Below are 18,945 nucleotides of genomic sequence, written 5' to 3'. Positions count from 1 at the left end.
GAGGCAGGTGAAGGCCAGGACATTGCCTTATTGCTGACAAAGGCCAGGGTGGAGCATTCACCCAGTGTGGGCAACTGAATCCCTGAGCTCAGTAGACACCCCCTGTCCCCAGTCATGGCAGTGCTCAACTGGGTAGGCCTCCCTCCAGAGCCCCTGTGGGGCAGTGGATATGGCAGATCTGAAGAGGAAGAAGAGAAGAACTGAGCAGAGCATGCACTGTATTCTTCCCAAATACACAAATCAGAGGAGTTTTTCTCCTCAGCAGAAGTATCCTGCTGGCAGAGCCTCCCTATCTCCTTTAGCTCATGTAGGTTCTTGAAACTTTTCAGCTATGTCTGAGATGTCTCTCGTCCCTAAGTCCTTTTTGAACCCAAATCTAACAGTACTTAAAATTTTTTAAGTAAAACTTAGAAACAAAGACAAATGTAAACAATTCTATAATGAATCCCTTGCAGCCATCATCCAGCTTCCACAGTTACCAGCTCATGGCCAATTATGATTCATCTATAATGCCCCCCACCCCCAACTCCTGTATTAATTGAAACAAGCCCAATACATCATACCAGAGAGACTTGTTTTCTGTCCTGTCACATCCCACTCCCAAGGGGCAATGAGCACATAACAGACTAGCTATTTGAAAGGGGCTGGGGGATGAATTACCAGAAAAAGGAAAAACAAAGGGTAACATTATAAAAACATTATCCTGCCAGAGCAGTGAGGCTGTTTCCATTTTCCTTACCACTGTTGGAGTTCAGGACTCATCATTTGTCTCTGGCGACAACCTCATAATTAGTCTCCTTGCTGCTTCTCTCCCTCTGGATTACTGGTGTTTCTTCAAGTGATGACTCATATCAGAATCCCTCGGAAAATGTTGAAATGCAGATCCCTGGGCCCCTCTCCAGCCTGGCTGAATCACACATTTGGAGTGTGGGTTCCAGGTGTGTTTTATGAGCGGCCTGGATGATTCTGATCCACACCCATGCTGGGAACTGCTGTTCCAATTCAGCCTCCATGCTGTCCCCAGATTTCAAACAGTGAGTCTGACTGTATATCCCCAGCTGAGAACAAGCCAGGACCCCCCCACCCCCCGGGTAAGTTCCAAGACCCCAGGTCTGGTATTTAGGGACCTTTGTGAGCTGGCCTTTGCCTACAGCAGCCTCTTCCCTCACCCCTGTTTCCCTTGAGACCTGGGTTTCAACCCCATCTTACAACCTTGAGGTGCTCAGCACTGTATTCTCTCCTTTACTCCTCCTGGGTCTGATAAACTTGTACTGATCATTGGAGGGCCCATCCAAGGGTCTCTTCGAATCTATCCGACTCACTCCTCTGCACATTGTAGCAGAAAGTCATGGGACTCAGACGGACTTAGATTTTGCCACTTACTGGTTATTTGACCTCAGGAAAGCCCTCAATGTCTCTGGGTCTCAGTCTCATCATGTAGAGAATGGGGATAAAAGCAGGGTCCCATGGGATTGTGACATACAGAGACCGTAGCACTGTAGGGAGGCAAAACTTCACCTCCATCCTCTTAGGGTCTCCAGCTGGGCCAGAGAGCTAAATTGACATAGGACAGATTAATAGGAGAAAAGCATGGAGATTTTTACGTGTGCATGGGAGCCCCCACAAGAAAACGGAGACCCAGGGGCGCCTGGGTGGCTCAGTCGTTGGGCGTCTGCCTTCGGCTCGGGTCGTGATCCCGGGGTCCTGGGATCGAGCCCCACATCGGGCTCCCTGCTCTGCTGGGGGCCTGCTTCTCCCTCTCCCACTCCCCCTGCTTGTGTTCCTGCTCTCGCTCTCTCTCTCTCTGTCAAATAAATTAAAAAAAAATCTTTAAAAAAAAAAAAAAGAAAACGGAGACCCAGAGAAGTGGCCAGGCTTAAGTGTTTATATACTAGGTTAAACAAAGAGAGTCAATTGTAGAAAAATAACTAGAATATATGGGGAGACTAAAGATAAGAATTATTTTAAGAAAATCTATTTGTACAGATTTCTCTTGGCCTCCACTCTTTGTTTCTGGTGATAACATTTCTCTCCTCCTGGTATAGAGAGGCCATCTTTCACATGGGATGTTTATCTCCTGATTTCAGGAAGTAAAGGGTAGGTCAAAGTTCCTTTCTTGTACCTGCTGTTTTTCAAGTGACTTTAGCTCAATAATCCTCTGTCAAGAGGCATATTTTGGGGGTGGCATATTCTGCTGCCCTTTGGCACAGAGCCTGGCACATACTGTAGGGTGTTGGTAAACAAAGGGGTCCTAACAAGGCCTTGGCCAAGAGAGAGTTAAAGTCCAGGGCATCCTGAAATACTGTGATAACTAACACAGCCTGCCCTGTCAGAAGTCAGCTAATACAGTGATTTATTATGGAAGCAACAATGAGGTCATCACTATCCTGTTGGCCAGTAATAGCTCCACTGCAGTGCACTATGACTCTGAGTTTGCCCCTCCAGCCCCCTGCCATCCACTGCCCAATAATTTTCTAATAGGTGTGATAGTGTTGTAACTCAGGGTTTTATTTTATTTTTAAAGATTTTATTTATTTATTAGAAAGAGCACAAGTAGGCAGAGTGGCAGGCAGAGGGAGAGGGAGAAGCAGGCTCCCCGCTGAGCAGGTAGCCCGATGTGGGGCTCGATCCCCAGACTCTGGGATCATAACCTGAGCTGAAGGCAGACGCTTAACCGACTGAGCCACCAAAGCACCCCATAACTCAGGGTTTTAGTAATTTCCTTTTCCAAAGTGGCATCCCATGTCTGTGCTTTTGACTTAGTCTCTTCCCGGTTTCTTACTGAAATAGTCAAACTGAAGTTATAGGAATAATTCTTCTCCATCACTGGAAACGAGGAAGGGTCTCATGCGCATTCTTGAGAATATATAGTAGTGGTAAGGAATCATTCAGATTAGGGCAGAGTGTGGATGGGGAGTCTTCAGGTGGCAGCCCACTCTCACACTCTCTAGTCCCACTGTTATTTCTTGCCTTAAAGTGGGGCCAGCAGATGAGAGGACTAGTAGTCTCCAAGGGATGAACTCCAGTGGGTTTGGAGCCCACACCTCGGGAGCCAAGTCTGTGGGGAGTGGGGATCCTACATTGCTCACATCCACAATGCCCATGACATTGGCTTCTTGAAGAGTAGTTAATGTAGGGCGGCTTCCACGTAGCCACACAGTGGGTATGTGATGGAAGCCTCTGCCCAGGATGCAGGCAATAAGGGATGTGTCTGCAGAGAATTTAAAAACAACACCACCAGTTAAAAGTTGGTCTGTAAAAAGGTGGCTTCTCTGGAGTAGTTAATCTGTTTTAGTAACAAATTACACCAAAGCTTTGTGGCTTAAAACAAAAATAGACATTATCTCACATCATTTCTCTGTGGGTCAGGAATTTGGAGCAGCTCAGCTGGGTGTTCTGGCCCAGGGTCTAGCATGAGGTGCAGTCAAGATGTCACTCAGGGCCGCATCATCTGAAGGCTTTGAGGGGCTGGAGGATCTCCCAAGGTGGCTCACTCATCTGGCTCTTGGCAGGAGGCAGTTCCTCACCATGTGGGCCTCTCCACAGGGCTGCTGGAGGTCCTCCTGACTTGGTGGCTGAGGCTATTACAGGCCAAGTGTGTAAATCACATGTTCTCATTTCTGCAGCATCCTATTGGTTACACAGGTCAACGCTGTTCAGTGTGACAAGGGACTACGAAGGACCATGAATACAAGTAAGGAAGAATCTTGGGGCACCTGGGTGACTCAGTTGTTAAGCGTCTGTCTTTGGCTCAGGTCATGATCCCAGGGTCCTGGGATCGAGCCCTGCATCTGGCTCCCTGCTCCACAGGGGGCCTGCTTCTCCCCTCCCACTCCCCCCTTCTTGTGTTCCCTCTCTCACTGTATCTCTCTCTGTCAAATAAATAAATAAAATCTTAAAAAAAAAAGTAAGGAAGAATCATTCGGGGTCATCTTGGAGGCTGGCCACTCTAGGGCTGCTGTTTCATGCATCCTTGGATTACCAAGATGGAGAAGAGAAGAGGTCCCTCACTCCAAACACAGTATTATACGAAATGTAGAAACATTGTTCAGCTTGAGAAGAAGGAAGGGGCATCTTCAGGGCCAGAAGAAAGAGGGACATCAATGTAGCAAGTAAGCCTTGAAAGCCTGTGAGCAACAATGAATGAATGAACTTTAGGGGCTAGAGTTCACACCTGACCTCATGCTGTCATAGGGTATATCCCGTCTCTGGGTAGCAACTTAGGGCACAGCGACCTTGACCTATAGGGCATTATGCTGATCTACTAAATGGATGATGTCATGCTGACAGGTACAGCTTAGATTCCTCCCCATAAAAAAAAAAGTTTCATGTCTTTTAATGTTCCTATTAATTGGCTTGGGGCCCTAGTCACCATCCCAAGAATGTCTTCCTTCCCACAGTGGGTCCACAACTCAGTTGCCCTGGCCAGTCTTGGCTGCAGGTGTTTGCAGGATAAGACCCTGGGAAGCTTGAGGAATCTCCAGAAGCACCCTGATTTCTCTGGTGGCTGTTGCTGCCGGAGCCCCACTGTGTGGCCAGAATCCACCAGGGGGGAGGAAGTCTGTTCTGGTGTGACTGGAGTGCCCTTAGGAAGCTGGGGCTCTGCCACCATCGCTCAGGCTGTTACCACTCTGTACCATCAGTGGCTATGGGAGGGGGAAGGCAGTGGGTAGGTCCAGGATCTGGCTCACCCTGGCCATCTTGAGGAGAAAAGCAGTTCTACTCCTTCAGAGCCTCCAGAGACACTGATTTTGGGCTGGACCACACTGGTGGCCTTGAATTTGGCACATTTCTTTTCCTCCATTCCAAAGCCCATCCTCATTTCCTAGCCCAGAGGTGGGACGTCCCTAGAAGAGATGAGAGGAAACTAAGCTGGCTACATTCTTCTCTGTAGATAAGTCTTTGTAGTTAGTTACAAGGATGACAACCTCCCTTCAGAAATCTTTTCTTGGAGAGCATCCTGTGGTAGAAATGCCCTGTGCTTCTAGCCTTGTCCTCCAGGGCTGAGGATTTCTGCATCCAAGATAGCTTTTCACAGAGCCTGGGTTGTGGAGGAGGCATTTTCTCATTGCCTCATCTGGCAACCACTGCCTATTCTCTGGGCCTCCCTTATATGGGTTATACTCTTATCTCCCATGGGTGAGTCCTTTGGTCTCCCAGCTCCTCAGATCCATCCAGGACATGTCAGTCCTCAGCTAGACCTCTGCACATCACCCAGACTGAAAGGTGAAATCCTCAGTGTGGTCTATAAGGCCTTACCTCATCCTCTTCTACTTCTGAGTCCCTCCTCTCCCCCTTGCTGGCATTGTCCCAGCCACTTGGCCCCTTGCTCTTCATGCTCCCATCCCGGGGCCTTTGCACGTGCTGTTCCTTCTGCAAGGAATATGGCGGCTGACCAAGTATGGGTAATGGAAGCCTCCGCCCAGAATGTAGGTAATAAAGGGTGTGTCTATAAATAACTTAAAAACAGTAACACCAGTTATAAGTTGGTCTGCCTTTTATCATCGCCATGCTGGCAACTCTAAATGATGTTACATAAGGTACTACCCTGACCCCCAAAAAATATCTTCTGCAGATCTAAGTTCTAAACAATTGCTATGGTTCTTGACGAGTTTTAATGAGTTTTAATGATACACGTATGTGTTTCAAATCAGCATGTTTGTATTACTTATCTTCTAATAAATATAAACACTGTGTTCTACATGGAAGTTAATTGAGAGAACTCCCAGTTAACACCATCACAATCACAGTCATCCTGCCCTGCCTGCCCCTCTCCAAGCACAAGCCCACAAGGCTTCTTTGCAAGAGGAACACTGTAACATTTTGGAATTATTGGAGCTACGTTCAAGAGCAGTCTGTGTTTTCAGTCCCTGTGGTAATATATATTCTTGGGTTTAAACAGAACATTGCAAATAAGCAATGATAGCCTAATGATTTTAAAGACCAACTGAACTTGAGTTATTTCATTTCTGCCATTCTATATGTGACCACATTTATTTCTGTTTATTTATTATTATTTTTTTATTTAAATTCAATTGATTAACATATAATGTATTCTTAGTTTCAGAAGTAGAGGTCAGTGATCCATCAGTCTTATATAATACTTAGTGCTCATTACATCACACGCCCTCCTTAATGTCCATCACTCAGTTACCCCATCCCCCTACCCTCCTACCCTCCAGCAACCCTCAGTTTGTTTCCTATGATTAAACATCCCTTATGGTTTTTCTCCCTCTCTGATTTCATCTTGTTTTATTTTTCCCTCCCTTCCCCTATGATCCTATTTTGTTTCTTAAATTCCACATATGACTGAGGTCATATGGCATACAAATCATTGATTTATTTTACTTAGTGTAATGCCATAATGCCTTCTAAGTCCATCCATGTTGTCACAAATAGCAGTATTTCATTCTTTCTTACACGGCTGAATAATATTCCATCGTATGAATATACCACGTCTTCTTTATTTATTCATCCATTGATGGACACTTAGGTTGTTTCCATGTCTTGGCTGTTGTAAATAATGTTGCAGCGAACATGGGGGTGCAGGTACCTTTTTGAGATAATGGTTTCATTTTTTTCAGATAAATGTCCAGTAGTAGAATTTCTGGATCACATGGTAGTTCTATTTTTAATTTTTTGACGAACATCCATGCTGTTTTCCATAGTGGCTGCACCAACTTGCCTTCCCACCAACACTGTGCAAGGGTTCCCTTTCCTCCACATCCTCGCCAGCACCTCTTATTTCTTGAAGATGAAAAAAATTTTTTTTAAAGATTTTATTTATTTATTTGACAGAGAGAGACACAGTGAGAGAGGGAACATAAGCAGGGGGAGCAGCAGGGAGAGGGAGAAGCAGGCTTCCCGCGGAGCAGAGAGCCCGATGTGGGGCTCGATCCCAGGACCTGGAATCATGACCTGAGCGGAAGGCAGCCACTTAACTGACTGAGTCACCCAGGCGCTGCTTGAAGATGAAAATTCTATAGGTAGGGATGGGCATAAGCCAGATAAATCTGTTTTCCAGCTGGCCCTATGGTCCTCTGGACATGCTGTGTCTTAGGTCATCATTTTTTTTTTTTTAAGATCTTATTTGTGAGAGCAAGTGAGAGAGAGAGTGAGAGAGTGCACAAGCAGGGGGAGCTGCAGGTAGAGGGAGAAGCAGGCTCCTTGCTGAGCAAGGAGACTGATGCGATGTGGGGCTCGATCCCAGGACCCTGGGATCATGACCCAAGCCCAAGGCAGATGCTTTACCAACTGAAGCCACCCAGGTGTCCCTTAGGTCATCATTTTATTTTATTTTATTTTTAAAGATTTTATTTATTGGGCGCCTGGGTGGCTCAGTTGGTTAAGCGACTGCCTTCGGCTCAGGTCATGATCCTGGAGTCCCTGGATCGAGTCCCGCATCGGGCTCCCTGCTCGGCAGGGAGTCTGCTTCTCCCTCTGACCCTCCCCCCTCTCATGTGCTCTCTTTCATTCTCTCTCTCTCAAATAAATAAATAAAATCTTTAAAAAAAAAAAAAATTTTTAAAAAGATTTTATTTATTTATTTGACAGAGAGAGACACAGCGAGAGAGGGAACACAAGCAGGGGGAGTGGGAGAGGGAGAAGCAGGCTTCCCGCGGAGAAGGGAGCCTGATGCGGGGCTCGATCCCAGGACCCTGGGATCATGACCTGAGCCAAAGGCAGATGCTTAACGACTGAGCCACCCAGGCACCCCAGATCATCATTTTAAAACCTTGTAAGGATTTCTTCTTTGATCCTTGTCCTTATGTCGCTGAGAACTATTTTGTTCAGTTTAGTCTGCCTGGATTTAGGAGGTTGGGTCTGGCCCTGGTAGGTGATAACTGAGGTCTTTGGCCAAGCTCCAGAAAAATAGAGTTACACATGCACCATCCTTTTAGACCATTCAAATAGCTTCTTTCTCATTTAAAACTATGCCTATTCCAGGTCAAACACTCCTTTCCTGCATGTTTTCTCATTCTAGCACCACCAATTTGTACCCTTAGTTCTCTAAGTGGTACAATTTCACCAGTGACAGTTGGAATTGCAGTGGCCACTTGGGGAGATTTTGACATTGAAAAGATTGTTCATTTAGGACAAAAGATTTAAAACAAAGATTGTTCATATCTTAGGACAAAAAGCAAAGAAACCCTCATGAAAAGATGCTCTTGTATATCAAAAAGATAGTTTTATTTAATGCAGGAAGCACACCACTCCTTCATTTCCATACCTTGGAGATTAATAAGGGCTGGCTTTTTAATTGTATGGCTTGAGAAAATAGTCAAGCCCCAAGTTACTGTCTAAACCAGATGTAATGTGGTTTCTTTTTAAAAAGAATTTTTATTTATTTATTTTGAGAGAGAGAGTATGTGTGTGTGTGAACAGGGGCATAGGGGGAGGGAGTGAATCTCAAGCAGATTCCACATTGAGCATGGAGCCCAACACGGGGCTTGATCCCACCATCCTGAGACCAGGACCCTGAGACCATGACCTGAGCTGAAACCAAGAGTTGGACACTTAACTGACTGAACCACTCAGATGCCCCAAGGTTTCTTTTGTTTCTCTACATCTAAACTTTCTTCTCTCCTCTTGCAGAGGAAATGTAAGTAGGTTTTTTTTTTAAAAAATATTTTATTTATTTATTTATTTGACAGAGAGAGAGACAGCAAGAGAGGGAACACAAGCAGGGGGAGTGGGAGAGGGAGAAGAAGGCTTCTCGCTGAGCAGGGAGCCCAATGCGGGGCTCGATCCCAGGACCCTGGGATCATGACCTGAGTCGAAGGCAGACGCTTAATGACTGAGCCACCCTGTAAGTAGGGTTTTAAAATGGCAATTTCATTTTGGTCTAAAGCCAGGTGCTTCTCACTCTTTTTGTTCCTCTCTCCTCGATTCTCTCTTTTGGGAAATTCTAAAGATTAGCTATTAAAAAAAAAAATCCTGCAAAAATCAAAACCCCCAGAACATTCTTAGTTATGTGCACACTAGAAATATCTAACCCTCCCAAAGCAGTAAAAGATATCTAAAACAAAGAAAGAAAAAGTTATCAATTGTGGTTTTTGATATGTGTGTGGACACTCAAAAATTTATGTTCATAATAGCCTTTGTTGCAAGATAAGAAAAAGCTTTAATTCCAAGCTAAAACAGCTTTTTGGCATGATTGAGTCTTTAAAAAGTAGTTTACCATATAAAAATAATGTTAGCACAATATTTTGGTTTGTACAAGACCAAGGTTAAATTTCTCATGAATTAAACTTTCTAAATTTCCTGATTGATTTTATGAGTTAAGTGAGTTACCACTGTTTCCATAACTTGTTTTAAATGAAAGATATGTATACAATTTTAACTAAATGAAGTTATAATAATGGACTTTTTTATTGTGGTAATATATACATATATATATATATATAACATAAAATTTACCATTTTAGCCATTTTTTAAAAAGATTTTATTTATTTATTTTAGAGAGAGAAAAACAGAGAGGGGAGGAGCAGAGGGAGGAAGAGAATCCCAAGCAGACTGTGCACTGAACTCGGAGCCTGAAGTGGGGCTCAATCCCATGACCCTGAGATCACGAGCTGAAATCAAGAGTCGGAGGCTTAACTGACTGAGGCACCCAGGCGCCCCAATGTTTTTCTTTTTTTAAAAAAATAAACTTTATTTTTAGAGATAGGTTCACAGCAAATTGAGTGTAAAGTGCACAGAGTTGGGGCGCCTGGGTGGCTCAGTCGTTAGGCGTCTGCCTTCGGCTCAGGTCATGATCCCAGGGTCCTGGGATCGAGCCCCGCATCAGGCTCCCTGCTCCGCGGGAAGCCTGCTTCTCCCTCTCACACTCCCCTTGCTTGTGTTCCCTCTCTCCTGTCTCTCTCTCTGTCAAATAAATAAATAAAATCTTAAAAAAAAAAAACGTGCATAGAGTTACTATAAACCTTCTGCCCCCACACATGCATAGTCTCACCCACTTTCAACATCCTACAACAAGGTGGTACATTTGTTCTAATTAATGAACTTACACTGACACATCATTATGGCCCAAAGTCTGTAGTTTACATTAGGGTTCACTATAGGTATTGTACATTCTATGGATTTTGATAAATGTAGAATGATATGTATCGATCATTATAGTATTATACAGAACAGTTTCACTACTCTAAGTATCCTCCATGCTTTGCCTATTCATCCCTTCTTCTCTCCCAGTCCCTGACAACCACTGATCTTTTTACTGTCTCCATAATTTTGCCTTTTCCAGAGTTTCATATAATTGGAATCATACAATATGTAGCTTTTTCAGATTGGCTTCTTTCACTTAGCAATATGCATTTAAGGTTCTTCCATGTCTTTCTATGGCTTTGAGCTCTTTTCTTTTCAGCACTGAATAATATTCCATCATCTGGATGTACCACAGTTTGATCCATTTACCTAGTAAAGGACATCTTGGTTGCTTCCAAGTATTGTAATTTTGAATCAAGCTACTATAAACATCAGTGTGCCTGTTTTTGTGTGGACATAAATTTCCAACTTGTTTGGATAAATACCAAAGAGCATGATTGCTGGATTGTATGGTAAGAGTATGCTTAATTCTGTAAGAAACTGCCAAACAGTCTTCCAAAGTAGCTGTACCATTTTGCATTTCACCAGCAATGAACGAGGACTCCTCTTGTTCCACATCTTCACAAGCATTTGGTGTTTTCATGTTCTGGATTTTGGCCATTCTGAATGTTGTGTTGTGGTATCTCGTTGTTTTAATTTGCATTTCTCTGATGACATGATATGGAACATCTTTCCATATGTTTATTTGCCATTTGTATATCTTTTTTGGTGAGTTGTCTATTCAGGTCTTTTGCCTCCATTTTTTAATTGGATTGTTAGTTTTCTTTTTTTTTTTAGTAGATTTTTTAAAAGAGTATTTATTTATTTATCAGAGAGAGGGAAAGAGAGGGAGGGCACAAGCAGGGGGAGTGGCAGGCAGAGGGAGAAGCAGGCTCCCCACTAAGCAAGGAGCCCGATGCAAGACTCAATCCCAGGACCCTGAGATCATGACCTGAGCCGAAGGCAGGAGCTTAACTGACTGAGCCACCCAGGCATCCCTGGATTGTTAGTTTTCTTATTGTTGAGTTTTAAGAGTTCTTTGTATATATATGTGTGTGTGTGTATATATATATATGTATTTTAAAGCATTTTATTTATTTATTTTTAAAGATTTTATTTATTTATTTGACAGAGAGAGACACAGCAAGAGAGGGAACACAAGAAGGGGGAGTGGGAGAGGGAGAAGCAGGCTTCCTGCCAAGCAGGGAGCCTGACGCGGGGCTGGAGCCCAGGACCCTGGGATCATGACCTGAGCCGAAGGCAGCTGCTTAACTGACTGAGCCACCCAGGCGCCCCTCTTTGTATATTTTGGATAACAGTCCTTTATCACTATGTCTTTTACAAATATTTTCTCCCAGTCTGTGCCCTGTCTTTCCATTCTCTTAACAGTGTTTTTTGCAGAGCAGAAGTTTTAAATTTTAATGAAAATTAAATTATTATCAATGATTTATTTCAAAGATCGTGACTCTGGTGTTGTCTTTAGTAAGTCATTGCCATATCCAAGGTCATCTAGATTTTCTCCTATGTTATCTTCAAGGAGTTTTATAGCTTTGCATTTTACATTTAGGTCTGTGATCCATTTTGAGTTAATTTTGTGAAGGGTGTAAGGCCTGTACTAGATTCCTTTTTTTTTTTTTTGTCTATGGATTTCCAGTTGTTCCAGCACCATTTGTTGAAAAGACTATCTTTCCTCCATTGTTTTGTCTTTGCTCCTTTGTCAAAGAGCAGTTGATGATATTTATGTGGGTCTATTTCTGGGCTCTCTATTCTGTCCTATTGATGTATTTGTCTATTCTTCCAGCAATACCTCACTGTCTGGACGACTGTAGCTTTATAGTAAAGTTAGGTAGGGTTAATCCTCCAACCTTGTTCTTTTCCTTCGATATTGTGTTGGCTATTCTGGCCAGCCCTTTTGCCCTTCCATAGAAACTTTAGAATCAGTTTGTTGATATCCACCAAATAATTTGCTGGGATTTTGATTGGGATTGCATTGAGTCTATGTGTCAAGTTGGGATGAACAGACATCTTGACAATATTGAGTCTTCTTACCCATGTATATGGAATATCTGTCCATTTATTTAAGATCTTTGATTTTTTTCATTAAAGTTTTGTAGATATCTTTATATAAATCTTGTATATATTGGGGCACCTGGCTGGCTCAGTCAGTAGAGCATTCAACTCCTGATCTTGGGGTTGTAAGTTCGAGCTCCATGTTGGGTGTAGAGATTACTTAAAAATAAAATCTTGAAAAAATCCTGTATATATTTTGTTAGATTTATATCTAAGTATTTCATTTTTGGGGGTGCTAATGTAAATTATGCTGTATTTTTAATTTCAAATTCCACTTTTCACTGCTGGTATGTAGGAAAGTGATTGACTTTTGTATATCCACCTTTTATCCTACAGACTTGTTATAATCATTCATTAGTTCCAAGAGTTGTTGTGTTGATTCTTTTGGATTTTCTACATAGACTATCAAAGTTCATTTGATTGAACAAAGTTTTATTTCTTCCTTTTCAGTCTGTATATTTTAATTTCCTTTTCTTGGGGTGCCTAGGTGGCTTGGTCATTAAACGTCTGCCTTTGGCTTGGTCATGATCCCAGGGTCCTGGGATCGAGCCCCACATCAGGCTTCTTGCTCAGTGGGGAGCCTGCTTCTCCCTCTTCTGCTCCCCCTGCTTGTATTCCCTCTTTTGCTGTCTCTCTCTCTCTGTCAAATAAATATATAAAATCCTTTAAAAAAAGAAAAGAAAAAAAATTTCCTTTTCTTACTGCATTAGTGAGGATTTCAGTACAATGTTGAAAAGCAGTGGTGGGAGGGGACATCTTCGCCTTGTTTCTGATCTTAGCACGAAAGCTCTGAGTTTCTCACCATTAAGAATGATGTTAACTGTAGGTTTTTTGTAAAACCTTTATCAAGTTGAGAAGGTTTCCCTCTATCTATTTTGCTGAGAGTTTTTATTATGAATGGATGTTGGATTTTGTCAGATCCTTTTCTGCACCTATTGAAATGATCATGTAATTTTTCTTCTTTTGTCTGGTGATGCATAAACAGGTGGAGATGTTGTGGTGGAATTGACCTTGGCCCAGTTTCTTGCTGCCATTTCGCCAGGGAATGTAAATGTAACAACCAAAGACTTATGCCTTAATTCTTTTGAGCCCCCAATCTCTCCATCAACAATGACAGGCACCTATATTTGAAAGTTAAGAACCCTGTCTGTTTTGTATACTTGTTTGTACTAGCATACCCCTTTACGAAGGAAACTGAGCAACTACTATCTGCTAGGTGACTTTTTTGGAATTATAACTTTTGGGCAAATTAGTATACAAGGAATATCGCATATGTGTATGTAAAAATTCAAACAACTTTATTGTGAAGTGTATCATACATAGAGAAGAGTACGTAAAATGAATATTTACAGTTGGAAGAGAAATAATGTGGATAGCTGCATAGCCATCAATCAGGTTAGGAAATAGGCTGGTCCCCGAACCGTAAGTAAGGTTCTTAGGGAAACACCATGTCCCCCACATTCTCCCAGATAACCACGAGCCTCACTTATTAATTCGTATTAGTCTTCTTTGCTTTTCTTTGTAGTTTTACTACAAATAATGTACTCCTAAATAATGCACTGTGTAGTTTTGAAAACCCCAAAAGCAAACTTAAACCTATCTGTGCAAGGAAAAGGCAGTATAGTCACTATCAAATGAGGTTCTAGAAGATAAACTGAGCAGAGGTTCTGGGGCATAGCCTTGGCCTTCGCTGTCCTTGAGAGTTTTCAAGGGCCCCTCCAAGGAAGTCAGTGGGCAAGATCATGAGTGAGGCCTGGATGGTCTCACCATAGTTGGGATATCCCACAGGGCTAACAGGGTTCACAGGTGCTGCACATCTGGCAGCAATGTGAATGGGAGAAGGGGTATTTCTATGCAGTGGGCTGAGCATCCCCAGCTAATGCAGAAAGCAGGGCATAGAGAGGAGAGCAGGAACTTTTTCTATACAAACCAAGTACACATGAAAATTAGGATCATGCTCAGCTTGGCATGTGTCTTCTGGTTATAAGATGATGCAGTGAAGGTGGGCACCCAGGGATTCTCCTTCAACATTCTCCTGGGTTTCCTTCACTTGCCTCTGTGTTAGATCTTTTGGTTCTATTAACCCATCTCTTCCTCTTTCTTGTTTGTATCTTTTGTTTTGGTGAGGAACATCTCTCAGTAGCCTTTCAAGAAAAGGTGTTTAGGAGGTCCATTTTTTAGACCTTGCATGCCCGAAAACATCTGTATTCAACCTTCCCACTTGATGGATAGTTTGTCTTGGATACAGAATTCTAGGATGGAAATTATTTTCTTTCAATATTTTGAAATTACTCCCTTGTCTTCTTATCTCCATTGTGGTTGTTGATAAATTTAAAGCCATTCTGACTCTTGATCTTTTTGTGTGTGTGACTTTTTTTCCCCTCTTTCTCTTCAAGTTTTAGAATTTTCCATTTGTCCCCAGTATTCTGAAACTTCATATAGTAACTTTCTCTGTTGTGGGCCTATAGATTTTTGAAGGGTTCTTCCAACCTTCCAACCTTCCAAGATCTTCAGTTCTGGCAACTTTCCTTCAATTACTGTTATTTGTTGTGATTGTTGATTATTTCCTCCCTTCCATTTTCTCATTTGGATGTTTGAGTAGAGTTGCTCTAACTTTTCTCATCTTTTTTCTCATCCCTTTTCCTTTGCTCTACTTTCTGGGAGATTTTCTCAAATTATCTTGCAACTTTTACATGGCATTCTTCTTTTTAAAAAATTGTTTTATTTAAATTCAATTTAGTTAACACATATACATTGCATCTTTCCATTTATGCTTTCAGGTTTTATTTACTTATTTATTAATGATTTATTTATTTGAGAGGGAGAGGGAGAGAATCTCCAGCAGACTCCCCACTGAGCATAAAGCCAGATGCAGGGCTCAATCCCAGGACCCTGAGATCATGACCTGAGCCAAAACCAAGAGTCAGACACTTTATGGACTGAGTCACTGAGGCGCCCCTATGCTTTCAGGTTTTAAATTCCCTCGGGGAACCTGGGTGGCTCAGTTGGTTGAGCATCTGTGTTTGGCTCAGGTCATGATCCCAGGATCCTGGGATCAAGTCCCACATAGGGCTCTCTGCTCAATAGGGAGCCTTCTCCCTCTCCCTTTGCCACTCCCCCCGCCCCTGTGCTTGCTCTCTCCCTCCCTCCCTCTCTCTCACTCTCTCTCTGTGTCAAATAAATAAATAAAATAAAATAAAAATTCCCAAGAGTGTTTTTTTTCTTCTTTTGAATGTTTCTTCCTTCTTCCTTTTTGTGAATTTTTATTTTTAAAATTTTTTTTATTTATTTGAGAGAGAGAATGAGAGGGAGGAGGGTCAGAGGGAGAAGCAGACTCCCTGCCGAGCAGGGAGCCCGATGCGGGACTCGATCCCGGGACTCCAGGATCATGACCTGAGCCGAAGGCAGTCGCTTAACCAACTGAGCCACCCAGGCACCCGCTTCCTTCTTCCTTTTTTCCCTCCCTCTTGGCCCTTCCTTCTATCCTTCTTCCCTTTCTTTGTTCTTTCTTTTTAGAAATAGCATCCGATTACTGTTTTAAAGATATATATTTAAATATCAATGATAGCTTAAAAAATCTTATTCAGTTTTAAAGTTTACATACAGTAGTATTCACTCATTGGGTGTACAGTTTAAAGAGTTTTAACACATGCATAAAATGTTCTTTTCCTGCATGGTGTCTATTTCCTCCAGGTTGTTTTTTTCTCTTTTGTTTAAATGTGTTAGACATTTTTCTCAGATGTCTGGCAACTCCTGGTTTCCTGTTCAGGATTAAAACTGGGGACTAAGAAAATATAATGGGAGCTTCACAGCGGATGATGATGTGTACCATTTGTTGGGGGTCAGAGTCTCCAGGAAAGAGCCCTCCAATCTCCTGCCTAGAGGTAGGGGTGTGGCTGCCACCTCCTGGGCCCCCCGAGGTGGGGTTGGGGAAGTAGGGGGCATCTTTGCATTCAGCATTTTGTATGCATCTAGTTACTTAACCGCCTGTTTTTGGTATGCCACCCTGTCTTATTCCCTTAAGTATATCTTTATTACCTATTAGTTTAGATGAGTATCTATTTACTCTCCTGCTGGGAAAGATGGAAAGTCAGCATACTTGCTCTCTCTTCCACCGCTTCTGAAACCAGTTTCTTTAATTATTTCTAAGTTTATGTTCTGGAGCCATAAATGCTGCAGTTGTCTTCGCCTCCCTTGTACACTGAAACGCATTCAGTACACCACCACTGACTTTGCTGTTGGCGTAGTCGCTAGTTTTTCTGTGCAGCTTTGGCTGAAAATCATCTTCTAGGACAGTGCTGCTCCAACTTCTATGTTCATAAGATTCACCTGGAGATCATATCAAACTGCTGATTCTGGTTCAGCAGGTCTGGGATGGGGCTCGAAAGTCTGAAAGTCTGACTGGCATCGCTCAGGCAAGGCTGATGCTGCAGATGACAGTGCAAGTAGTGAGATTCTAGCAGTTTCTTCATGAGCTCTGAAACTTCGAAAACTTCTCTCTGTTGCCTTGCTACTGGTGTGAAATTTGGGCATGCAGTTGGGTCATATTTTTTTTCCTCCATGACTTTGTAGACATTGCTGCACTATCTGCTGATACTGAAAGTTGCTTGGGGTTTTGGAAGACAGCCTCATCTACCCCTTGCAGGTGGCTCGATTTTTGTATGCTTGTTTCTTTTTGGCTTGGATGCCATGAGATTCTTGCTTTAATCTTTGAAATTCAGTGTCTTTGCAGGCAACGTCTCAGCGCTGACTGATGTGTGAGAGCTGTTTTCTGGGATATGGTAGTAGTGCCCTTTTGAATGTGTGGATTCAAAGTTTCTTCTCTTTGGTAAGAGTTACCTGAGTTTTCTGTTGTTTTAACCTGAGTCATTTTTTAAAAACTAAGACATAATTCACATCCCATTATAGTATATTTATCCTTTTAAAATATACAATTCAGTGGGGGTTTTTTTTTAAGATTTTTTATTTATTTATTTGACAGAGAGAGACACAGTGAGAGAGGGAACACAAGCAGGGGGAGTGGGAGAGGGAGAAGCAGACTTCCCGCCAAGCAGGGGGCCCGATGCAGGGCTCGATCCCAGGACCCTGGGACCAGGACCTGAGCCGAAGGCAGATGCCTAACGACTGAGCCACCCAGGCGCCCCCAATTCAGTGGTTTTTAGTACATTTGCAAGATTGTGCAACCATCTCTACTATCTACTTCCAGAACATTTTCTTTCTTTCTTTCTTTCTTTTTTTTTAAAGATTTTATTGATTTATTTGACAGAGAGAGACACAGCGAGAGAGGGAACACAAGCAGGGGGAGTGGGAGAGGGAGAAGGAGAAGCAGGCTTCCCGCCGAACAGGGAGTCCGATGCGGGGCTCGATCCCAGGACCCTGGGATCACGACCTGAGCCAAAGGCAGATGCTTAACCGACTGAGCCACCCAGGCGCCCCCTTCCAGAACATTTTCATTGCTCCAAAAGGAAATCCCATACCAATTAGGGGACATTCTCCATTACTTTCCTCTTCCAACCAAGGACAATTTACTAGCCTACTTCTGTCTCTATGGATTTGTCTATTCTGGACAGTTCACAGAATTGGGATCATACAACATGTGACATTTGTGTCTCTCTCCTTTCACCTAGCATAATGTTTTCAAGGTTCACCCATGTCAAAGCATGTATCAGAATTTCATTCCTTTTTATGGCTGAATAATATTCTATTGTATAGAGAGACCACATTTTGTTTATCTATTCATTAGCTGATGGACATTGAGTTGCTTCTACTACCTGCTATTTTAAAATAATTTTTGAGTATTTCTTTTTCTTTTTTTTTCTTAAGATTTTATTTATTTGACAGAGAGAGACACAGCGAGAGAGGGAACACAAGCAGGAGGAGTGGGAGAGGGAGAAGCAGGCTTCCCACCGAGCAGGGAGCCCAATGTGGGGCTCGATCCCAGGACCCTGGGATCATGACCTGAGCCGAAGGCAGATGCTTAACGACTGAGTCATCCAGGCACCCCGAGTATTTCTTTTCTTTCTTTTGCCTCTCTTCTTCAGAATTCCAACTATGTGTCTAGTAGATCCCTTTTTGTCTAATCCTTTTTCTTATTCAATCTTTTTCTTAGTTTTCTCAGTCCTCTCCTTTCTGTCCCTGCTTGTTATCTGCAGTGCCTCCCCAATCTCCTCCTGGCCTCACATGTAGCCTTTATTTCAGTGACAGTCAAATTCTCCTCTTTCTCTTTTTCCTGAGCTCTGCTAGAAAAATTTGTTTCCATTTCTTTCTGCTATCCTATCATTTTTTCACTGTGCACTTATATTTCGACTTTGAGATCTTGCATAATGGAGGTGATACACTTAGTATATTCTGTGAGTTCTTGGGAGAAAATCTTTGTTCATGATACTTATCTTTACAATAAAATCTTAAAGATTTTATTTATTTATTTGACAGAGAGAGAGAGAGAGACAGCTAGAGAGGGAACACAAGCAGGGGGAGTGGGAGAGGGAGAAGCAGCCTTCCCGCGGAGCAGGGAGCCCGATGTGGGGCTCAATCCTGGGATCATGACCTGAGCCGAAGGCAGATGCTTAATGACTGAGCCACCCAGGCGCCCCAACAATAAAATCTTTTTGAGAGATCTTCACTTGCTGCTTTATTTATCCTCTATCTTCCTCCCTGCCCACCCCCCCACCCCCCGCCGACTATAGATTCTTTGCCTATTCATTTTGTGGTTGAATTCTTCTCGGATTAGCTATTTTCACAAGGATGGTGTTGGGGAGAAGCCAGGGCATTTGCACTATCTCATGGGG

Source organism: Neomonachus schauinslandi, chromosome 7, assembly GCF_002201575.2.
Source record: "Neomonachus schauinslandi chromosome 7, ASM220157v2, whole genome shotgun sequence".
Taxonomy (NCBI): Eukaryota; Metazoa; Chordata; class Mammalia; order Carnivora; family Phocidae; genus Neomonachus; species Neomonachus schauinslandi.
This window is presented reverse-complemented; position numbering follows the sequence as displayed.